Here is a 20354-nt window from a genome sequence, read left to right on the forward strand (position 1 = left end):
GGAGAATCCCATGTAGAACTAGAGAGGACAGCGTCAAAATTATTTAAAAGAGAACAATTTCTTATCATTTTGTTTTTGCACTAATTGTTGGATGGAGTTTGTAGCAAAAGTGTAGAAGCCTAGTCTAATTGTAAAAACACCAGTGTGTGTGTGTGGGTGTGTGTATTGGGGGTTTTGGCCTGGGGCTAGCAGTAAAGAACAACATCAAACAGGTAGCTAGCTATCAACAGTGAATAAGTAATCATCTCCACGCATCAAAAAGTTCAAAAACACAAGCTAAGTAGAAACATCTCAACTAGGCCAGCTGGGTGGAAACTGCACCTCTGGCTCTGAGGTGTCAGTCAGTCCATCTGCATTGGGGAGAGTTGATGATACACACACACACACACACACACACACACACCACCCTGTCATAGTACATACACATATGCACACACAGTTCTCCCCTAAAAATCATGGATGGATGAAGCATCTCTGAAGCAGACATGTCGGCAGCCCATAAAACAAACATGGGCAAAATGGAGGAGAGACTTGCTTGCTGCTCACGCACACTGCCACATGTCACAGTTCTCTAATGAGAGGGCCTCCCTTTCCCCTCTTTGGAGAGCGCCGAGAGATGTGCGAGGAGAAGCGGGAATTAATTGTGAGGGGCGATGCTGGCAAGCGAGGAGCAGATCATTACCACACGCCTCCTACCGGAGCGCCGCGGGCAGAGCACACAATTCCCATGATTCTACAGGAGGGATAGGATAGGGGGAGAGAGAGGGAGGGGGGGAGAAGGGGGGAAGGGAAACAGAGAGAGAAATATACTGAACAAGAATATAAAAGCAACACACAACAATTTGAAAGGTTTTTCTGAGTTACAATTCATGTAAGGAAATCAGTCAATTGAAATAAAAAAATTAGGCCCTAATCTACGGATTTCAGATGACTGGGAATACAGATATGCGTTTGTTGGTCACAGATACCTTTAAGAAAAGGTAGGGGCGTGGATCAGCAAACCATTCAGTATCAGGTGTAACCACCATTTATCTCATGCAGCACGACACATCTCCTTCACATAGAGTTGATCAGGCTGTTGATTGTGGCCCGTGGAATGTTATCCCACTCCTCTTCAGCGGCTGTGCGAAGTTGCTGGATATTTTGGAGGGAACTGGAATACACTGTCGTACACGTCGATCAAGAGCATCCCAAACATGCTCAATGGGTGAGTATGCAGGCCATGGAAGAACAGGGCCATTTTCAGTTTTGTGTACAGATCCTTGCGACATGGGGCCATGCATTATCATGCTGAAACATGAGGTGATGGCAGCGGATGTATGGCACTACAATGGGCCTCTGGATCTCGTCACAGTATCTCTGTGCTTTCAAATGACCATCAATGAGATGCAATTATGTTCATTGTCCATAGCTTAAGCTTGTCCATACCATAACCCCACTGCAACCATTGGGCACTGTTCACAACGTTGACATCAGAAAACCGCTTGCCCACACGATACCATACACGCTGTCTGACATCTGTCAGGTACAGTTGAAACCGGGATTCATCCGTGAAGAGCACACAGCGTGCCAGTGGCCAACGAAGGTGAGCATTTGCCAACTGAAGTCGGTTACAACGCCGAACTGCAGTCAGGTGAAGACCCTGGTGAGGATGACAGAAACGCAGATGAGCTTCCCTGAGACGTTTCTGACAGTTTGTTTTGTGCAGAAATGATTTGGTTGTGCAAACCCACAGTTTCATCAGCTGTCCGAGTGACTGGTCTCAGATGATCCCGCAGGTGAAGAAGCCGGATGTGGAGGTCCTGGGGGTGTGGTTACATGTGGTCTGTGGTTGTGAGGCCGGTTGGACGTACTGACAAATTCTCTAAAACAGCTTATGGTAGAGAAATTAAAATTCAATTCTCTGGCAATAGCTCTCATGGACATTCATGCAGTCAGCATGCCAATTGCACACTCCCTCAAAACTTGAGACATCTGTGGCATTGTGTTGTGGGACAAAACTGCACATTTTAGAATCGCCTTTTATTGTATTTTTCCCAGCACAAGGTGCACCTTTGTCATGATCATGCTGTTTAGTCAGCTTCTTGATATACCACACATGTCAGGTGGATGAGTTGTCTTGGCAAGGGAGTCATGCTCACTAACAGGGATTTAAACATATATATGCACATCACTTGAGATAAATACGCTTTTTTTGTGCATATGGAACATTTCTGCGATATTTTATATCATCTCATGAAACATGGGACCAACACTTTACATGTTGCGTTTTATATTTTTGTTCAGTGTAGATAGAGAGAGCGAGACGAGGAGGTACGCTCTCTCCTCTATGTGAGGGTAAATGGATGCTAAACTTCTTCAATGTTGCAATGAAGAAGTGAATAGTTAAACCATTATACTCTCCTTTGGACACGGAGAGAAGGTCCTAGAGATACAGTATAAGACATTAGGACACCCTGTCATTATACTCTCCTTTGGACACGGAGAGAAGGTCCTAGAGATACAGTATAAGACATTAGGACACCCTGTCATTATACTCTCCTTTGGACACGGAGAGAAGGTCCTAGAGATACAGTATAAGACATTAGGACACCCTGTCATTATACTCTCCTTTGGACACGGAGAGAAGGTCCTAGAGATACAGTATAAGACATTAGGACACCCTGTCATTATACTCTCCTTTGGACACGGAGAGAAGGTCCTAGAGATACAATATAAGACATTAGGACACCCTGTCATTATACTCTCCTTTGGACACAGAGAGAAGGTCCTAGAGATACAGTATAAGACATTAGGACACCCTGTCATTATACTCTCCTTTGGACACGGAGAGAAGGTCCTAGAGATACAGTATAAGACATTCGGACACCCTGTCATTATACTCTCCTTTGGACACGGAGAGAAGGTCCTAGAGATACAGTATAAGACATTAGGACACCCTGTCATTATACTCTCCTTTGGACATGGAGAGAAGGTCCTAGAGATACAGTATAAGACATTAGGACACCCTGTCATTATACTCTCCTTTGGACACGGAGAGAAGGTCCTAGAGATACAGTAAGACATTAGGACACCCTGTCATTATACTCTCCTTTGGACACGGAGAGAAGGTCCTAGAGATACAGTATAAGACATTAGGACACCCTGTCATTATACTCTCCTTTGGACACGGAGAGAAGGTCCTAGAGATACAGTAAGACATTAGGACACCCTGTCATTATACTCTCCTTTGGACACGGAGAGAAGGTCCTGGTGGTTGTGTATTAGTGGTTCTGGGCTGCTTATGAAACTACAGGAACAGACTATTAGATGACGGTGGATATGAGGCTGGATATTGGATTTGAACACTGTAATGGAGATGTAATACGCTATTAAGGAACACACACGCACACATTTTTCCTGCGTGGTTGAGTTTCATGGACGACCCTTAAAAAACCTCTCGGTACGTGACATCAGGTTGAATACATTGGACACATTGCCCTCTGGTGGCGTGTTGACACATTACTAATTCCTACACAACAGGATTCGGGAGCAGTTCCTATTCCTTGTGTAACTGCAAAAAGCACTCAACTCTATTCCCAAGCAATGGAAATGCAATTGACTCATACAATGCAGCATGTTGTTACTAGTGTAATACCAGTGTTAGTACATACAGCATGTTGTTACTAGTGTAATACCAGTTTTACTACATACAGCATGTTGTTACTAGTGTAATACCAGTGTTACTATATACAGCATGTTGTTACTAGTGTAATACCAGTGTTACTACATACAGCATGTTGTTACTAGTGTAATACCAGTGTTACTACATACAGCATGTTGTTACTAGTGTACTACCAGTGTTACTATATACAGCATGTTGTTACGAGTGTAATACCAGTGTTACTACATACAGCATGCTGTTACTAGTGTAATACCAGTGTTACTATATACAGCATGTTGTTACTAGTGTACTACCAGTGTTACTACATACAGCATGTTGTTACTAGTGTAATACCAGTGTTACTACATACAGACTACATACAGCATGTTGTTACTAGTGTAATACCAGTGTTACTACATACAGCATGTTGTTACTAGTGTAATACCAGTGTTACTATATACAGCATGCTGTTACTAGTGTAATACCAGTGTTACTATATACAGCATGTTGTTACTAGTGTACTACCAGTGTTACTACATACAGCATGTTGTTACTAGTGTAATACCAGTGTTACTACATACAGACTACATACAGCATGTTGTTACTAGTGTAATACCAGTGTAACTACATACAGCATGTTGTTACGAGTGTAATACCAGTGTTACTATATACAGCATGTTGTTACTAGTGTAATACCAGTGTTACTACATACAGCATGTTGTTACTAGTGTAATACCAGTGTTACTACATACAGCATGTTGTTACTAGTGTAATACCAGTGTTACTACATACAGCATGTTGTTACTAGTGTACTACCAGTGTTACTATATACAGCATGTTGTTACGAGTGTAATACCAGTGTTACTACATACAGCATGCTGTTACTAGTGTAATACCAGTGTTACTATATACAGCATGTTGTTACTAGTGTACTACCAGTGTTACTACATACAGCATGTTGTTACTAGTGTAATACCAGTGTTACTACATACAGACTACATACAGCATGTTGTTACTAGTGTAATACCAGTGTTACTACATACAGCATGTTGTTACTAGTGTAATACCAGTGTTACTATATACAGCATGCTGTTACTAGTGTAATACCAGTGTTACTATATACAGCATGTTGTTACTAGTGTACTACCAGTGTTACTACATACAGCATGTTGTTACTAGTGTAATACCAGTGTTACTACATACAGACTACATACAGCATGTTGTTACTAGTGTAATACCAGTGTTACTACATACAGCATGTTGTTACTAGTGTAATACCAGTGTTACTACATACAGCATGTTGTTACTAGTGTAATACCAGTGTTACTACATACAGCATGTTGTTACTAGTGTAATACCAGTGTTACTATATACAGCATGTTGTTACTAGTGTAATACCAGTGTTACTACATACAGCATGTTGTTACTAGTGTACTACCAGTGTTACTACATACAGCATGTTGTTACTAGTGTACTACCAGTGTTACTACATACAGCATGTTGATCTCAAACACTGAGCTGAAGCATTCAAATTCATTGTAATGAACTTCCCACAGTAATTCATTTCATACAGAGGACATATTGTTTCACACAGTATAAACACAAACTCACTTCAGGTGGACATTTGGCAAAAGTAGAAATGTTGCCATTAGAAATGGAAAGTTTGTTCCAAGTCAATCCAACGCACCTGCTGTTATTAGCAACAAATGCAATTCAAATTTTAATTGGGACCTCTCTGTTACCACAAACCCAGTAACACATGACTCAGCAAAGACCGAACTCAGACATATGGCTACTGAAATGTAATTCCTAAAATAATAACTGTCAACACTTTACAACACATGTCATATTTGAGCGTTACACCGTATTTCATAGAATTTCCCCCTTGTTAATACGAAGCCCAGGTGCATTTTGTTGAGCATTAAACAAACCACAAAAGAAAACAAAAGAAGGAGAGAAAACAGTGATGGATGAGAGCCACACCTCTTTGATGGTGGGTTTAATGGCCCCATTCAGTGCTTTGCCTTTCTCAGGACTCTGCCAATTAGAGCTTCTAATGAGACGGGTGCTGCTAGACCCCAGGGGAGGGTGGCAGGTCCAGGCCCATCACATTTGCACATGAAATCACTTAGGCCATGTCTCACTGAATAAAATATCCTTATGTTGGAGATCTGTCTCTCTTCCCGGTCGATCTCTCTTTCTCCCCCTGTCTCTCTTTCTCCCCCTGTCTCCCCCTGTCTCTCTCTCTCTCTCTCTCTCTCTCTCTCTCTCTCTCTCTCTCTCTCATAAAAAAGCCCAACATTAGATGGGTGATTTGTTCGTTAAGCCAGGCAGTGACAGCGTTCACATCACATGCCCTTGCCTCCCTCGGCATAAAGACATTAGGCTAAAACGTTCCCTCTTTGCCCACAATCTCGTTCTGTGTTTTGAGCTCTCAGATGCATTCACTGAGTCAGCAAGTAAACAATCAACATGTATGTTCATTTTGAGACTTCTCATGTCACATATTCATGTTGTGTGGTTAAAGTCAGTGTATTAGGCATTGCCATATCGTGAATGTCTGCGAACACAAATCATCATAATTTACACTACCAGTCAAAAGTTTTAGAACACCTACTCATTCAAGGGTTTTTATAAATTTTTACTAATTTCTACATTGTAGAATAATAGTGAAGACATCAAACTATGAAATAACATATATGGAATCATGTAGTAACCAAAAAAGTGTTAAATAAATCAAAATATATTTTATAATTGAGATTCTTCCAATAGCCACCCTTTGCATTCTCTCAGGCAGCTTCACCTGGAATGATATACCAACAGTCTTGAAGGAGTTCCCACATATGCTGAGCTCTTGGTGGCTGCTTTTCCTTCACTCTGTGGCCAGACTCACCCCAAACAATCTCAATTTGGTTGAGGCCGGGGGATTGTGGAGGCCAGGTCATCTGATGCAGCACTCCATCACGCCCCTTGGTAAAATAGCCCTTACACAGTCTGGAGGTGTGTTGGGTCATTGTCCTGTTGAAAAACAAATGATAGTCCCACTAAGCCTAAACCAGATGGAATAGCGTATCACTGCAGAATGCTGTAGTAGCCATGCTGGTTAAGTGTGCCTTGAATTCTAAATAAATCACAGACAGTGTCACCAGCAAAGCACCCCCACACAATAAGACATTACTACAGGATTCCATATGTGTTATTTCATAGTTTTGATGTCTTCACTGTTATTCTACAATGTAGAAAATAGTTAAAATGAAGAAAAACCCTTGAATGAGTAGGTGTTTTAAAACGTTTGACCGGTAGTGTATGTAAATTATAAGTTGTGTGTTTGAGGATAAATGAGGGGAGGGGGAGGTTGCATGAGTGAGTGTGTGTATGTGCCTAAATCATGCCTAACCATGTACCATTCTCCCCTGCAGTGCACACACACCTGAACTTGATCATCAACTACTTTTCTCACAACATGTAGCCAACATGGGAAGCAGGAGCAAGGTCACATCCAAGGTCACACCGCCATCAGCGTTGGGATTTGGAGAGGGCTTTTGACATCAACATTCAGCATCCTGTAGCGACACACACTGAATCACCAACCAACAGACTTCTTCACCTCCTAAAGTGGCCTGTGACCTTAATTACTTAAAGCTTCAATCCGGGACATGATCAGAATCCCAGATTGTACCTTTAACGCTGTACACGTCTATCTCCTGTCCTGATTAATCCTAGCCTTAAACTAGATCACCTGGTTTAACAAGGCTAGCAGAAGGCTGCTCTGATAGCTCATATCTATCCTCTAGTCTCCAAGATGATTCCAATAGGGGGCCGGGTGAAACCTTCCAGTTGTGCCCTGCTTGCTTCTGCCTGACAGGGTTAAGTGCCGTGGCCCATGTTGGTTCAGCAGTCCGTTCGGAGGGGGGGAGGAGGGGGGGGATGTGTTGACTGGTGAAAACAACATGCCTTGGAGCGTGTGTCGTGTGTGTCATGCTGGGCCAGGCCTGTATCAGGTGACGGGATGATTTCATGTCAGTGCTATCTGGTAAGACTGCCTCAGCTGTCACACACACACTCGCTAGTGGTGCAACGGATCACAAAACTCACGGTTCGGATCACGGTTTCGAGTCACGGATCCTTTTTCGGATCAGCAAAACAAAAGAGAGACAAATATAACTTTGCCTTCCATTTATTACTTAAAGAACACTTAAAGCAAGGACCTTTCAATGTTTAAATAACATCTTTAAATAAAATATTCAATACTCAATTGTTCAATTAAAGTGCAATATGCGGTGTGATACCTTCTTCCTCTGAACAAATAGCCTGTGTCGAACGTCATCAAACAAAAGTAAAGAAAAGAAAGCAGACCTGAGCTTGAAACTTCAAATGATTTTTCAAAAAGATGACGATGTCTACATTGTCTGTGTTATGCACGTGAGTGAGGACCCAAAAGCGGTTTAACAAAAACAGAGTCCTTTAATGTCAAAACACAGGTAAGACATAGATCCTCTTCAAATGTATATAATGGCAAAATAAACAACCCGCAGAGAGGGCGACAAATAAATCATAAAGTCCTTCTGATATTCACAGAAGAGTTCCCCTTCTAGCAGCAGAGGAGAATAGCTGGGTTAGCGGCGACAGACTGCTGGTCTCTCTGGGTAGGTGCGGGTCGTAGAGGACAGAGGTACCTGATCACACGTAGCATCAGATGAACAGGCAGATTCCGACAGGACAGGACAAGGGTGAAGCAAACGAGACGATAGTTTGGTTCTGGCATGAGAAACTCAAACGAGAATCTGACAAAGACAGAAGCAGGAACAGAGAGAGAAATAGAGACCTAATCAGAGGGAAAAAGGGAACAGGTGGGAAAAGGGTGAACGAGGTAGTTAGAGAAGATGAGGAGCAGCTGGGGAAGGAGAGGAAGAGAAGGTAACCTAATACGACCAGCAGAGGGAGACGGAGTGAAGAGAAAGAACAGGAACAAGACATAATATGACAATACATGACAGTACCCCCCCACTCACCGAGTGCCTCCTGGCGCACTCGAGGAGGAAACCTGGCGGCAACGGAGGAAATCATCGATCAGCAAACGGTCCAGCACGTCCCGAGAGGGAACCCAACTCCTTTCCTCAGGACCGTACCCCTCCCAATCCACTAGGTACTGATGACCACGGCCCCGAGGACGCATGTCCAAAATCTTACGGACCCTGTAGATAGGAGCGCCCTCGACAAGGATGGGGGGGGGGGGGGGGGAGACGAGCTGGGGCGCGAAGAACGGGCTTAACACAGGAGACATGGAAGACCGGGTGGACGCGACGAAGATATCGCGGAAGAAGAAGTCGCACTGCGACAGGATTAATGATCTGAGAAATACGGAACGGACCAATGAACCGCGGGGTCAACTTGCGAGAAGCTGTCTTAAGGGGAAGGTTCTGAGTGGAGAGCCAAACTCTCTGACCGCGACAATATCTAGGACTCTTAGTTCTACGCTTATTAGCGGCTCTCACAGTCTGCGCCCTATAACGGCAAAATGCTGACCTGACCCTCTTCCAGGTGCGCTCGCAACGTTGGACAAAAGCCTGAGCGGAGGGGACGCTGGACTCTGCGAACTGAGATGAGAACAGCGGAGGCTGGTACCCGAGGCTACTCTGAAAAGGAGATAGCCCGGTCGCAGACGAAGGAAGCGAGTTGTGGGCGTATTCTGCCCAGGGGAGCTGTTCTGACCAAGACGCAGGGTTACGAAAAGAAAGACTGCGTAAGATGCGACCAATAGCCTGATTGGCCCGTTCTGCTTGACCGTTAGACTGGGGGTGAAAGCCGGAAGAGAGACTGACGGAAGCCCCAATCAAACGGCAAAACTCCCTCCAAAATTGAGACGTGAATTGCGGACCCCTGTCCGAAACGACGTCTGACGGAAGGCCATGAATTCTGAAAACATTCTCGATGATGATTTGTGCCGTCTCTTTAGCAGAAGGGAGCTTAGCGAGGGGAATAAAATGAGCCGCCTTAGAGAACCTATCGACAACCGTAAGAATAACAGTCTTCCCCGCTGACGAAGGCAGTCCGGTGATAAAATCTAAGGCGATGTGAGACCACGGTCGAGAGGGAATGGGAAGCGGTCTGAGACGGCCGGCAGGAGGGGAGTTACCGGACTTAGTCTGCGCGCAGACCGAACAAGCAGCCACGAAACGACGCGTGTCATGCTCCCGAGTGGGCCACCAAAAACGCTGGCAAATGGAAGCAAGCGTACCCCGAACGCCGGGGTGGCCGGCTAACTTGGCAGAGTGAGCCCACTGAAGAACGGCCAGACGAGTAGGAACGGGAACGAAAAGAAGGTTCCTAGGACAAGCGCGCGGCGACGGAGTGTGAGTGAGTGCTTGCTTTACCTGCCTCTCAATTCCCCAGACAGTCAACCCGACAACACGCCCCTCAGGGAGAATCCCCTTTGGGTCAGTGGAGGCTACTGAAGAACTGAAGAGACGAGATAAAGCATCAGGCTTGGTGTTCTTAGAGCCCGGACGATAAGAAATTACAAACTCGAAACGAGCGAAAAACAGCGCCCAACGAGCTTGACGTGCATTAAGTCGTTTGGCAGAATGGATGTACTCAAGGTTCCTATGGTCAGTCCAAACGACAAAAGGAACGGTCGCCCCCTCCAACCACTGTCGCCATTCGCCTAGGGCTAAGGGGATGGCGAGCAGTTCGCGGTTACCCACATCATAGTTACGTTCCGACGGCGACAGGCGATGAGAAAAATACGCGCAAGGGTGGACCTTGTCGTCAGAGAGGGAGCGCTGAGAAAGAATGGCTCCCACGCCCACCTCTGACGCGTCAACCTCGACAACGAACTGTCTAGAGACGTCAGGTGTAACAAGGATAGGTGCGGATGTAAAACGATTCTTGAGGAGCTCAAAAGCTCCCTGGGCGGAAACGGACCACTTAAAGCACGTCTTGACAGAAGTAAGGGCTGTGAGAGGAGCTGCCACCTGACCGAAATTACGGATGAAACGACGATAGAAATTTGCGAAGCCGAGAAAGCGCTGCAGCTCGACGCGTGACTTAGGGACGGGCCAATCAATGACAGCTTGGACCTTAGCGGGATCCATCTTAATGCCTTCAGCGGAAATAACAGAACCGAGAAATGTGACGGAGGAGGCATGAAAAGTGCACTTCTCAGCCTTCACAAAAAGACAATTCTCTAAAAGGCGCTGAAGAACACGTCGAACGTGCTGAACATGAATCTGGAGTGACGGTGAAAAAATCAGGATATCGTCAAGGTAAACGAAAACAAAGATGTTCAGCATGTCTCTCAGGACGTCATTGACTAATGCCTGAAAGACAGCTGGAGCGTTAGCGAGGCCGAAAGGAAGAACCCGGTATTCAAAGTGCCCTAACGGAGTGTTAAACGCCGTCTTCCACTCGTCCCCCTCCCTGATGCGCACGAGATGGTAAGCGTTACGAAGGTCCAACTTAGTGAAAAACCTGGCTCCCTGCAGGATCTCGAAGGCTGAAGACATAAGAGGGAGCGGATAACGATTCTTCACTGTTATGTCATTCAGCCCTCGATAATCTATGCAGGAGCGCAGGGACCCGTCCTTCTTCTTAACAAAAAAAACCCCAGCTCCGGCGGGAGAGGAGGAGGGGACTATGGTACCGGCGTCAAGAGCTACAGACAAATAATCTTTGAGAGCCTTACGTTCGGGAGCCGACAGAGAGTATAGTCTACCCCGGGGGGGAGTGGTTCCCGGAAGGAGATCAATACTACAATCATACGACCGGTGTGGGGGAAGAGAGGTGGCCCTGGACCGACTGAACACCGTGCGCAGATCGTGATATTCCTCCGGCACCCCTGTCAAATCACCAGGCTCCTCCTGTGAAGAAGAGACAGAGGAAACAGGAGGGATAGCAGACATTAAACATTTCACATGACAAGAGACGTTCCAGGAGAGGATAGAATTACTAGACCAATTAATAGAAGGATTATGACAAACTAGCCAGGGATGGCCCAAAACAACAGGTGTAAAAGGTGAACGAAAAATTAAAAAAGAAAGGGTTTCGCTATGATTACCAGAGACAGTGAGGGTTAAAGGTAGCGTCTCACGCTGAATCCTGGGGAGAGAACTACCATCCAAAGCGAACAAGGCCGTGGGCTCCCTTAACTGTCTGAGAGGAATGTCATGTTCCCGAGCCCAGGTCTCGTCCATAAAACAGACCTCCGCCCCAGAGTCTATCAAGGCACTGCAGGAAGCTGACGAACCGGTCCAGCGTAGATGGACCGACAAGGTAGTGCAGGATCTTGAAGGAGAGACCAGAGTAGTAGCGCTCACCAGTAGCCCTCCGCTTACTGATGAGCTCTGGCTTTTACTGGACATGAAGTGACAAAATGACCAGCGGAACCGCAATAGAGACAGAGGCGGTTGGTGATTCTCCGTTCCCTCTCCTTAGTCGAGATGCGGATACCCCCCAGCTGCATAGGCTCAGCACCCGAGCCGGCGGAGGAAGATGGTAGTGATGCGGAGAGGGGGCAACGGAGAACGCGAGCTCCTTTCCACGAGCTCGGTGACGAAGATCAACCCGTCGCTCTATGCGAATAGCGAGTTCAATCAAGGAATCCACGCTGGAAGGAACCTCCCGGGAGAGAATCTCATAATTTACCTCCGCGCGGAGACCCTCCAGAAAACGAGCGAGCAAAGCCGGCTCGTTCCAGTCACTGGAGGCAGCAAGAGTGCGAAACTCAATAGAGTAATCTGTTATGGATCGATTACCTTGACATAGGGAAGACAGGATCCTGGAAGCTTCCTCCCCAAAAACAGAACGATCAAAAACCCGTATCATCTCCTCCTTAAAGTCCTGATACTGGTTAGTACACTCAGCCCTCGCCTCCCAGATTGCCGTGCCCCACTCACGAGCCCGTCCAGTAAGGAGAGATATGACGTAGGCGATACGAGCTGTGCTCCTGGAGTAAGTGTTGGGCTGGAGAGAAAACACAATATCACACTGGGTGAGGAACGAGCGGCATTCAGTGGGCTCCCCAGAGTAACACGGCGGGTTATTGATTCTGGGCTCCGGAGATTCGAAAGCCCTGGAAGTGGCCGGTGGATCGAGGCGGAGATGGTGAATCTGTTCTGTGAGGTTGGAGACTTGGGCGGCCAGGGTCTCAACGGCATGTCGAGCAGCAGACAATTCCTGCTCGTGTCTGCCTAGCATCGCTCCCTGGATCTCGACGGCTGAGTGGAGAGGATCCGAAGTCGCTGGGTCCATTCTTGGTCAGATTCTTCTGTTATGCACGTGAGTGAGGACCCAAAAGCGGTTTAACAAAAACAGAGTCCTTTAATGTCAAAACACAGGTAAGACATAGATCCTCTTCAAATGTATATAATGGCAAAATAAACAACCCGCAGAGAGGGCGACAAATAAATCATAAAGTCCTTCTGATATTCACAGAAGAGTTCCCCTTCTAGCAGCAGAGGAGAATAGCTGGGTTAGCGGCGACAGACTGCTGGTCTCTCTGGGTAGGTGCGGGTCGTAGAGGACAGAGGTACCTGATCACACGTAGCATCAGATGAACAGGCAGATTCCGACAGGACAGGACAAGGGTGAAGCAAACGAGACGATAGTTTGGTTCTGGCATGAGAAACTCAAACGAGAATCTGACAAAGACAGAAGCAGGAACAGAGAGAGAAATAGAGACCTAATCAGAGGGAAAAAGGGAACAGGTGGGAAAAGGGTGAACGAGGTAGTTAGAGAAGATGAGGAGCAGCTGGGGAAGGAGAGGAAGAGAAGGTAACCTAATACGACCAGCAGAGGGAGACGGAGTGAAGAGAAAGAACAGGAACAAGACATAATATGACAATACATGACAGTCTGGGGAGAGGGTCGACCTCTTTGCAGTCACTATGTCTCCTGCCGTGGAGGACACCCTCTCACTAGGAACTGAAGTGTCAGGCACAGCCAGGTAGCGTCTTGTCATCATGGTAATGTGAGGGTATTTACACTCATTGCTTTTCCACCATGTTAGTGGATCACCATCCAGTGGAACGCCGCTTGCTGCCTTGTAGGATGCCCCCTCCTCTTTGATGGTGTTGGCAAACGTCTTGCCTGTGTCCTTGCCCGCAAAGGTCTAGGCGAGACAGGGACTTGAACCTTGGATCCAGTGCAGTAGATCTATGAAGGTAGTCCTGTACATTAGGGTGGTATCTGGGGTTTCAGGTCCTCTCTATGGCAGCCTTGACATCTCTAGTGATGGTGCTGTCTTCCTCACTTGGGGCCATGGATTGTAGAATCCTTGAATCCTTGTTTTCACCCCATACTGAAGTGGGTGCGCGAGGGGATTTCATAGCGTGGCTCAAGCACTTTCACCATATTTTTAACCCTTTGTTTTCCACAACAGAGTACGACCTCATGTCTGCAGAGATAAACATCCCAATAGATTTGGTGATGGCTTTAGCCCGGTCTGATTCTGCAGCAAAGGGCTTAAATGCCGCGGTGAGAAGTTGTTGTCTCTTGGTTGAGTTGGCTCACGTCACTGACACACCAGGGTGATGAGGCTTTAAATGTGTGGCCATGCTCAATGTATTTCCATGATCATACCTAAACACCATAATACTGTTGTCCACCACCCTTCTCCCATCATCATATTTGACAGGGAAGCCAACATGCTCCCATACGAGAGACTTAAATGAAGAGGGAGGCTTTTCCAGTTGTTCAGCTCCTCCGCTAGCTCCATGTCTGTCACTGCTCTTTAGTCTTCTTTGCTTTTTGCTACGCGAGCATCCAGGATTGATTCGTTGGGATTCAACAGGCCCCGTTCACGTGAACAGTGCACACACCTGCTGACATTTGTTTGTCTTTATCTTTTCACTGCAACTCTGCATCCAGATTTAGGGAATTGTTACTTTAAAAAGTAAATGTGGCAGTAGAACTGCATTTCACACTATGATTAAACTTTGCAATTGATCCGCGGTTCACATGCGTGCCGAACCGTGGGGATCGCAGATCAACTACGGTCTGTTACACCGCTAATGCTCGCACACAGACACTGACACACACACACACACACACACACACACACACACACACACACACACACACACACACACACACACACACACACACACACACACACACACACACACACACACACACACACACACACACACACATACATACACACACACCAATATTGACACAGACACACATGCACACACACCAGGCTACACAAGCTATAAGACATCTGCTGTAACCGACCAACAGCTCTGTTGCAGGCTGTTGCGGCAACCATTCCAGACGGACCAACGTGATGAGCAACACTAGCCCAGTCATTGTTCTCGCTCACACAGAGAGGGTCTCTATTGTGTCTCTGTCTGAGCTGGGAACATTGGAAAGGTTTCTCAATATTTGAAGGTTCCTCAAAAGAGCAGAGGTCCACTTATCGGAGTTATCATCACTAGGTATCGAACAGTAAATCTTTCAGAATAAAATACAATAAAATAGAATTTCTATTTTCTAGGTCCATAGAAATACAATTAAATTAATAGGAATGTATTTTCTAGGACTTATATTTCTATGGTCTAGCCTACCTATGAAGGGACTTACAGTTTTTTTTCAATTGCTAACAAGCATCGGTCAATACTGAAGCCACTTTTTCAAAACTCTTCACACAGTCTGTATTACCAACATGCATCCTGGCCAAACAGTTTATCTCACCTCCAAAACTCACTCAAACCACCAAAACACTTCATACATGTCTAAAAATAAGCTTGTTCGACCAGAACACGGGCCACAAATCTCACTCAGAAAGCAGACATTGTCACTCACACTGACCTAAAAAACACTAACAACAGGGAGCATTATATGAATTATTAACTTTTCTCTTTGAAGTTAGAATGATTTTTCACATAGATCAGTATTTCATTATTGTGCCAATGTGCGTCTAGGTGGTAGGTGTAGGAGTCAGGCGCAGGAGAGCAGGGATGTCTGGGAAGCGTGTTTTTAATAAGAAAGTCCACCAACACAGGAATGGCACAATCAAAAGGTACAACGCCCTCGACAACAGAGAACCCGTACAAATACACGGAGGAACAAACAAAGTTCCGACACTCATATACTTCAGAACCCGTTAAAACAAATAACAGGAATACCGAACCGAGCACCTCACAATAAAAGAATAATCCCGCACAAACTTAGGCAGGCAACAGGGTACATATATACACACATAAATTAACCCAAATGAAACCAGGTGTGAAAAAGAACCAACGACACAACACACAGACAAGGAAAAAGGGATCGGTGGCGGCTAGTAGACCGGCGATGCCAACCACCGAGCGCCGCCCAAACAGGGAGAGGAGTTACCTTCGGTAGAAGTCGTGACTATTATAGAATAAGAACAACACCTTTTCACTCTATTGACTGTACTAAACAGGAATGAATGAGAAATGCAGCAATTTGCTTCAATAGTCGGTATTTTTTAGATATCTTTGCATATAGTAATTTACTTGTGAAAAATTAAAAGTTCAAGCAAAAGCAAATTCCTGAAATTCCAGGGCTGCAATAATAATGACAAGAAAAACATCAACAACATGTATAATATAACACTCCTACTGTACAGTACTGTGAGGGTTCTAGTTCTCATCAACATGTATAGTATAACACTCATACTGTACAGTACTGTGAGGGTTCTAGTTCTCATCAACATGTATAGTATAATCACTCCTACTGTACAGTACTGTGAGGGTTCTAGTTCTCATCAACATGTATAATATAACACTCATAATGCACAGTACTGTGAGGGTTCTAGTTCTCATCAACATGTATAATATAACACTCATAATGCACAGTACTGTGAGGGTTCTAGTTCTCATCAACATGTATAGTATAACACTCCTACTGTACAGTACTGTGAGGGTTCTAGTTCTCATCAACATGTATAATATAACACTCATACTGTACAGTACTGTGAGGGTTCTAGTTCTCATCAACATGTATAATATAACACTTATACTGCACAGTACTGTGAGGGTTCTAGTTCTCATCAACATGTATAGTATAATCACTCATACTGTACAGTACTGTGAGGGTTCTAGTTCTCATCAATATGTATAGAATAACACTCCTACTGTACAGTACTGTGAGGGATCTAGTTCTCATCAACATGTATAATATAACACTCATACTGTACAGTACTGTGAGGGTTCTAGTTCTCATCAACATGTATAGTATAATCACTCATACTGTACAGTACTGTGAGGGTTCTAGTTCTCATCAACATGTAAAGTATAATCACTCCTACTGTACAGTACTGTGAGGGTTCTAGTTCTCATCAACATGTATATTATAACACTCCTACTGTACAGTACTGTGAGGGTTCTAGTTCTCATCAACATGTATAATATAACACTTATACTGCACAGTACTGTGAGGGTTCTAGTTCTCATCAACATGTATAGTATAATCACTCATACTGTACAGTACTGTGAGGGTTCTAGTTCTCATCAATATGTATAGTATAACACTCCTACTGTACAGTACTGTGAGGGTTCTAGTTCTCATCAACATGTATAATATAACACTCCTACTGTACAGTACTGTGAGGGTTCTAGTTCTCATCAACATGTATAATATAACACTCCTACTGTACAGTACTGTGAGGGTTCTAGTTCTCATCAACATGTATAGTATAATCACTCATACTGTACAGTACTGTGAGGGTTCTAGTTCTCATCAACATGTATAGTATAACACTCCTACTGTACAGTACTGTGAGGGTTCTAGTTCTCATCAACATGTATAGTTTAACACTCCTACTGTACAGTACTGTGCGATTTCTCGTTCTCATCAACATGTATAATATAACACTCATACTGTACAGTACTGTGAGGGTTCTAGTTCTCATCAACATGTATAATATAACACTTATACTGCACAGTACTGTGAGGGTTCTAGTTCTCATCAACATGTATAGTATAATCACTCATACTGTACAGTACTGTGAGGGTTCTAGTTCTCATCAATATGTATAGTATAACACTCCTACTGTACAGTACTGTGAGGGTTCTAGTTCTCATCAACATGTATAATATACAACTCCTACTGTACAGTACTGTGCGATTTCTCGTTCTCATCAACATGTATAATATAACACTCATACTGTACAGTACTGTGAGGGTTCTAGTTCTCATCAACATGTATAATATAACACTTATACTGCACAGTACTGTGAGGGTTCTAGTTCTCATCAACATGTATAGTATAATCACTCATACTGTACAGTACTGTGAGGGTTCTAGTTCTCATCAATATGTATAGTATAACACTCCTACTGTACAGTACTGTGAGGGTTCTAGTTCTCATCAACATGTATAATATACAACTCCTACTGTACAGTACTGTGAGGGTTCTAGTTCTCATCAACATGTATAATATAACACTCCTACTGTACAGTACTGTGAGGGTTCTAGTTCTCATCAACATGTACAGTATAATCACTCCTACTGTACAGTACTGTGAGGGTTCTAGTTCTCATCAACATGTATAGTATAATCACTCATACTGTACAGTACTGTGAGGGTTCTAGTTCTCATCAACATGTAAAGTATAATCACTCCTACTGTACAGTACTGTGAGGGTTCTAGTTCTCATCAACATGTATATTATAACACTCCTACTGTACAGTACTGTGAGGGTTCTAGTTCTCATCAACATGTATAGTATAACACTCCTACTGTACAGTACTGTGAGGGTTCTAGTTCTCATCAACATGTATAATATAACACTCCTACTGTGCAGTACTGTGAGGGTTCTAGTTCTCATCAACATGTATAATATAACACTCCTACTGTACAGTACTGTGAGGGTTCTAGTTCTCATCAACATGTATAATATAACACTCCTACTGTGCAGTACTGTGAGGGTTCTAGTTCTCATCAACATGTATAATATAACACTCCTACTGTACAGTACTGTGAGGGTTCTAGTTCTCATCAACATGTATAGTATAATCACTCATACTGTACAGTACTGTGAGGGTTCTAGTTCTCATCAACATGTATAGTATAACACTCCTACTGTACAGTACTGTGAGGGTTCTAGTTCTCATCAACATGTATAGTTTAACACTCCTACTGTACAGTACTGTGCGATTTCTCGTTCTCATCAACATGTATAATATAACACTCATACTGTACAGTACTGTGAGGGTTCTAGTTCTCATCAACATGTATAATATAACACATATACTGCACAGTACTGTGAGGGTTCTAGTTCTCATCAACATGTATAGTATAATCACTCATACTGTACAGTACTGTGAGGGTTCTAGTTCTCATCAATATGTATAGTATAACACTCCTACTGTACAGTACTGTGAGGGTTCTAGTTCTCATCAACATGTATAATATACAACTCCTACTGTACAGTACTGTGAGGGTTCTAGTTCTCATCAACATGTATAATATAACACTCCTACTGTACAGTACTGTGAGGGTTCTAGTTCTCATCAACATGTATAGTATAATCACTCCTACTGTACAGTACTGTGAGGGTTCTAGTTCTCATCAACATGTATAGTATAATCACTCATACTGTAGAGTACTGTGAGGGTTCTAGTTCTCATCAACATGTAAAGTATAATCACTCCTACTGTACAGTACTGTGAGGGTTCTAGTTCTCATCAACATGTATATTATAACACTCCTACTGTACAGTACTGTGAGGGTTCTAGTTCTCATCAACATGTATAATATAACACTTATACTGCACAGTACTGTGAGGGTTCTAGTTCTCATCAACATGTATAGTATAATCACTCATACTGTACAGTACTGTGAGGGTTCTAGTTCTCATCAATATGTATAGTATAACACTCCTACTGTACAGTACTGTGAGGGTTCTAGTTCTCATCAACATGTATAATATAACACTCCTACTGTGCAGTACTGTGAGGGTTCTAGTTCTCATCAACATGTATAATATAACACTCCTACTGTACAGTACTGTGAGGGTTCTAGTTCTCATCAACATGTATAGTATAATCACTCATACTGTACAGTACTGTGAGGGTTCTAGTTCTCATCAACATGTATAGTATAACACTCCTACTGCACAGTACTGTGAGGGTTCTAGTTCTCATCAACATGTATAGTATAATCACTCATACTGTACAGTACTGTGAGGGTTCTAGTTCTCATCAATATGTATAGTATAACACTCCTACTGTACAGTACTGTGAGGGTTCTAGTTCTCATCAACATGTATAATATACAACTCCTACTGTACAGTACTGTGAGGGTTCTAGTTCTCATCAACATGTATAATATAACACTCCTACTGTACAGTACTGTGAGGGTTCTAGTTCTCATCAACATGTATAGTATAATCACTCCTACTGTACAGTACTGTGAGGGTTCTAGTTCTCATCAACATGTATAGTATAATCACTCATACTGTACAGTACTGTGAGGGTTCTAGTTCTCATCAACATGTAAAGTATAATCACTCCTACTGTACAGTACTGTGAGGGTTCTAGTTCTCATCAACATGTATATTATAACACTCCTACTGTACAGTACTGTGAGGGTTCTAGTTCTCATCAACATGTATAATATAACACTTATACTGCACAGTACTGTGAGGGTTCTAGTTCTCATCAACATGTATAGTATAATCACTCATACTGTACAGTACTGTGAGGGTTCTAGTTCTCATCAATATGTATAGTATAACACTC

The sequence above is a fragment of the Oncorhynchus clarkii genome, chromosome 19 (assembly GCF_045791955.1).
Source record: "Oncorhynchus clarkii lewisi isolate Uvic-CL-2024 chromosome 19, UVic_Ocla_1.0, whole genome shotgun sequence".
Classification (NCBI taxonomy): Eukaryota; Metazoa; Chordata; class Actinopteri; order Salmoniformes; family Salmonidae; genus Oncorhynchus; species Oncorhynchus clarkii.